General features: G+C 45.4%; 1 pseudogene; it reads left to right on the top strand.

Annotated features, from left to right (window-relative positions):
• Positions 1 to 3,116: 3,116 nt before the first annotated feature.
• On the top strand, positions 3,117 to 3,449 carry LOC108534015 (60S ribosomal protein L35a pseudogene; annotated as a pseudogene).
• Positions 3,450 to 5,708: the final 2,259 nt, after the last annotated feature.

Here is a 5,708-nt window from a genome sequence, read left to right as displayed (position 1 = left end):
CCAGGCTGGAGTGCACTGGCGTGATCTCAGCTCACTGCAACCTCAGCCTCCTGAGTAGCTGGGATTGCAGGCATGTGCCACCACGCCTGGCTAATTTTGTATTTTTAGTAGAGACAGGGTTTCTCCATGTTGGGCAGGTTGGTCTCAAACTCCTGACCTCAGGTGATTTGACTGCCTCGGCCTCCCAAAGTGCTGGGATTATAGGCATGAGCCACTGTACCGAGGGAGGAAGAGTCTGAATTATCCAGGTGGGCCCAATCTAATCACATTGGTCCCTAAAATCAGAGAACCTTTCTCAGCTGTGTTCAGAGACAGACATGACAACAGAAGGGCCAGAGTGATACTTCATTGCTGGCTTTGCAGAAGGAGAAGGGGCCACTAGCCAAAGGATGGGGGCAGCCTTTAGAAGCTGGAAAAGGCAAGGAAACAGATTCTCCACTAGAGCCTCCAGAAAGAAATACAGCCCTGATGGCACCTTGATTTTAGTCCAGTGAAATCTATGTTGAACTTCTGGACTATAGAACTAGAAGAAAATTAATGTGCATTGTTTTAAGTCATTAAGTTATGATAATTTGTTATAGCACCAAGAGGAAATTGATACACAGTCACTACCACTATAGCTAGTTCTAGGGCCACAGTCGTAACCACTCAGTGGATTCATTTTACCCTCTGCCCAAATAGAGCCAATTTAGCAATACAGGGGAATTGCAATAGAGAAAGTTTAATTCACACAGAGCCAGTTGAATAAGACTAGAGTTTTATTACTCAAATCAATCTCTCCAAAGATTTGGAGGTTTAGGTTTTTCAAGGATAGTTTGGTTGGCCAGGGAATGGGTGCTACTGATTAGTTGGGGATGCAAACATAGGGGTGTGGAAAATGGTCTTTGTGCACCGAGTCCACTTCTGGGTGGGGCCACAGGACTGTTTGGCAGGTCTAGGTGGAACTATTCGTTACCGAAAATCCAAAAACCTGAAAATACATCTCAAAAGGCCAATCTTAGGTTCAACAATAGTGATGTTATCTGCAGGAGTCATTGGAGAAGTGGCAAATCTTGTGACCTCTGGAATAATGGCCAGCAATCATTTACACCTAGATCTTAGCAGAATTCAGGCTCCCCTCATGCTCCTATTCTAGTGGTCTTTCATTAGCTTTACAAAGTGGTTCAGTCTGGGAGAAGGGCAATTGCCATTTAAACAATAAACTAAATGTCTCCCAAAGTTAGCTTGACTCAATCCCAGGAATGATTAAGGGCAGTTCGGAGGCTAAAGGCAAGATGGGGGTTGGTTATATCAGATCTCTTTCACTGTCATAATTTTCCCACTGCTATAATTTTTGCAAAGGTGTTTCACAATCGAAATTTATCATCCCTCTCTTTCTTTTTTTTTTTTTTTTTTTTTTGTGTGTGAGACGGAGTCTCGCTCTGCCACCCAGGCTGGAGTGCAGTGGCCGGATCTCAGCTCACTACAAGCTCCCCCTCCCGGGTTCACGCCATTCTCCTGCCTCAGCCTCCTGAGTATCTGGGACTACAGGCGCCCGCCACCTCACCCGGCTAGTTTTTTGTATTTTTTAGTAGAGACGGGGTTTCACTGTGTTAGCCAGGATGGTCTCGATCTCCTGACCTCGTGATCCGCCCGTCTCGGCCTCCCAAAGTGCTGGGATTACAGGCTTGAGCCACCGCGCCCGGCCCATCCCTCTCTTTCATGACCCAACTGGGATTACCTAGACATTCATCCCCAAGGAGTATAGGTGTTTAGGGACCCTTGCCAGGTCACAGTTGTTGTAACTGCCCATTAATAGTCATCCCAAGCATGAAAGTATCAAATGACACACAATGAATCTTCTGGGTTCCAGACATTTTGTCTGCTGCGCCTGTTGAGAAGCAGCTACCTTAATTCCCCAGAACAATCAGAAATGATTATCCCAGGCAGTGCAGTAACTCCCTTCTCTGCTTGTCACTTCAATAATACAAGGAACTCAAACTAAGTACTATATAGTCACAGCATCCAATTCAGTGGAATGCTTACTGTGTCCCCAGGCCTAAGAGTTCTTCCAGAAATTAGAAACTCATCCTACAGAGCCCAAGGTTACAGGGATGAGAAGCGCAAAATCTACAAGTGGGTCACTGCGTGCAGTTGTGAGAAAGGTCAGCCCGTTTCCCAACCCCAGTATACTAACTAGAGAGGCATAGTACAGTATATCACTTCTTAGCTCAAGGAATAAGCCACATCCTTCAAGATAGCCCATAGCTGGGTGCATTGGTTCACACCTGTAATCCCAACACAATGGGAGGCCGAAGCAGGGAGATCACTTGAGGACAGGAGTTTGAGACCAACTTGGCCAAAGTGGCAAAACCCCATCTTTACTAAAAATACAAAAATCAGCCGGGCGTGGTGGCACATGCCTGTAATCCCAGCTACTCGGGAGGCTGAGGCATGAGAATCGTTTGAGCCCGGAGGTGGCGGTTGCAGTAAGCCAAGATCCCACCATTGTACTCTAGCCTGGGTGGCAGAGTGAGACTCTGTGTCAAAAAAAAAAAAAAAAAAAAAAAAAAAAAAAAAAAAAAGCACCTATCCTGCAGGATATACTTTTCCAGCACATTAACTGGGCCTTCAACAGATGCTATTAAATGTACATTTTATTATTATGCAGATACAGTGAGGCCAATATAGGAGGCAGTTGACATTGAAAAGATAGTGTCTCACTATGCCCAAGAGGAGGGGGCACACCAGGCCATGCATGGCCACATAGGGGAAGCACCAGTGTCAGAGGCATTTGAACCAAAGTGACTCAATCTTTTTTTTTTTTTTGAGACAGTCTCACTCTGTCGCCCAGGCTGGAGTGCAGTGGCACAATCTCGGCTCACTGCAACCTTCGCCTCCCCAGGTTCAAGCGATTCTCCTGCCTCCGCCTCCCGAGTAGCTGGGACTACAGGCGTGCACCACCACGCTCAGCTAATTTTTGTATTTTTAGTAGACATGGGGTTTCTCCATATTGGTCAGGCTGGTCTCAAACTCCTGACCTCAAGTGATCTGCCCACCTCAGCCTCCCAAAGTGCTGGGGTTACAGGCATAAGCCACTGTGCCCTGCCTGGGAACAGGACTTCTAAAAGGCAAATATGTCTAGAAGGCTGTGGTCCTAAGGCCCTTTTTGCTGGCTATAAGCGGGGTCTCCGGAACCAAAGGGAGCACACAGCTCTCCTTAAAACTGAAGATGTTTACGCCCAAGATGAAACTGAATTCTGTTTGGGCAAGAGATCTGCTTATTTATACAAAGCAAAGAATAACACAGTGACTCCTGGTGGCAAACTAACCAAACCAGAGTAATCTGGGGAAAGATAACTCAGACCTTTGGAAACAGTGGCATGGTTCGTGCCAAATTCCAAAGCAATCTTCCTGCTAAGGCCACTGGACACGGAGTCCATGTGATGCTGTACCCTTCAAGTATTTAAACTAATGAAAATTAAATAAATAAAAGTGGATTTGTGCTCTTGTAAAAAAAAAAAAAAAATGGAAACATACAGTTAATATAACAGGCCATCCCATTCTTCTATCAGACCAGTTATTTCTGAATGATAGGTACATGGTAAGATCAGTGAAGCCCATGGCCATAGGCCCATTATCATGTCACACCACACTTTCTTTGCTGTAAAAGGAGTCTCTTGGTTCCCAAGATTGTGTGTGATAGTGATATGGTTTGGCTGTGTCCCCACCCAGATCTCACTTTGAATTGTAATAATCCCCAAGTGTCAAGGGCAGGGGCAGGTGGAAATAATTGAATCATGAGGGCAGTTTCCCACATACTGTTCTCATAGTAGTGAATAAGTCTCATGAGATATGATGGTTTTGTTTGTTTTATTTTCATTTTATTTTGAGACAGAGTTTCACTCTTGTTGCCAAGGATGGAGTGCGATGGTGCGATCTCGGCTCACTGCAACCTCTGCCTCCTGGGTTCAAGTGATTCTCCTGCCTCAGCCTCCCAAGTAGCTGGGATTATAGGTATGTGCCACCACGCCCGGCTAATTTTTTTTGTTTTTTGGTATTTTTTGTAGAGACAGGGTTTCTCCATATTGGTCAGGCTGGTCTCGAACTCCTGACCTCAGGTGATCCGCCTGCTTCAGCCTCCCAAAGTGCTGGGATTCCAGGCATGAGCCACTGTGCCCAGATTTTTTTCTTTTCTTTTCTTTTTTTTTTTTTTTTTTTTTGAGACAGAATCTTGCTGTGTCATCCAGTCTGGAGTGCAGCAGCAAGATCTCAGCTCACTGCAACCTCTGCCTCCCAGGTTCAAGTGATTCTCCTGCCTCAGTCTCCAGAGTAGCTGGGATTACAGGCACACACGACCACACCCGGCTAATTGTGTATTTTTAGTAGAGACAGGGTTTCTCCATGTTGGTCAGGATAGTCTGGATCTCCTGACGTCAGGTGATCTGTCCACCTCAGCCTCCCAAAGTGCTGTGATTACAGGCATGAGCCACTGCGCCTGGCTGATCTGATAGTTTTATAAATGGAAGTTCCCCTGCACATTTTCTCTGTTGCCTGCCACCATGTAAGACGTGACTTTGCTCCTCCTTTGCCTTCCATCATGATTGTGAGGCCTTCCCAGCCATATGGAACTGTGAGTCCATTAAACCTCTTTCCTTTATAAATTACCCAGTCTTGGGTATGGTTTTATTAGCAGTGTGAGAACAGACTAATATAGATAGTATGCCACTATATGACATCTGCAGACCACCAGATGCTGGTGCCAGTAGAGACACTTGGAAAGGGGAGGCAAACCTGCTTAAGGGATCAGTTTAAAGCTTAAAAGGATAAATTTCTAATTCTCCAAAGTGAGAGGGGCAGACAGATGTCCTGGACCTACCACCTGGTGGCCATGCTGATCTCTCTGAAGATTGGTGCCATATTGATCCCTCCTGCCAACAGTTGGATACTTAGCAACGGCAAACCTGAAGCATCCTTGGTGAACCCATGTTGTTGGATCCACACATGGTCTCCATCCCTCCCATCATGGCCACTTTGTTCATGGGCCCACATTGCAAGCTGTGAGGGTGTCAGACAGTCAGATCCATTGGAGATAGAATGTCTAATTCTTTTTATTATTATTATTATACTTTAAGTTCTAGGGTACATATGCACAACATGCAGGTTTGTTACATATGTATACATGTGCCATGTTGGTGTGCTGGACCCACTGACTCATCATTTACATTAGGTATTTCTCCTAATGCTACCCCTCCCCGCTCACCCCACCCCACAACAGACCCCAGTGTGTGTGAATGTCTTACTCTTTTTGTTTAACCAGCATATGACCTTTTACGTAGTGGTTACTCAATAAATATTTTTGAATTTGATTTATTTATTCAACATTTATTGAACTCCTACAATGTGATAGACAATGAGATAGGTTAAGAATACCAACTTGCTTTGGGAGGCCAAGGCAGATGGATCGCCTGAGTTCAGGAGTTTGAGACCAGCCTAGGCAACATGGTGAAACCCCATCTCTACTAAAATACAAAAAATTAGCCAGGCGTGGCGGCGTGTGCCTGTAATCCCAGCTACTCGGGAGGCTGAGGCAGGAGAATTGCTAGAACCCGGGAGGCAGAGATTGCAGTGAGCCAAGAGCACACCACTGCACTCCAGCTCGGGCGACAGAGTGAGACTCCATCTCAAAAAAAAAAAAAAAAAAAAAAGAAAAAAAAAAAAAGAACAAA

Source organism: Rhinopithecus bieti, unplaced genomic scaffold (assembly GCF_001698545.2).
Source record: "Rhinopithecus bieti isolate Rb0 unplaced genomic scaffold, ASM169854v2 scaffold_11938, whole genome shotgun sequence".
Taxonomy (NCBI): Eukaryota; Metazoa; Chordata; class Mammalia; order Primates; family Cercopithecidae; genus Rhinopithecus; species Rhinopithecus bieti.
Note: the sequence above shows the minus strand (reverse complement) of the source record. Positions and strands in the feature narration are given on the sequence as shown.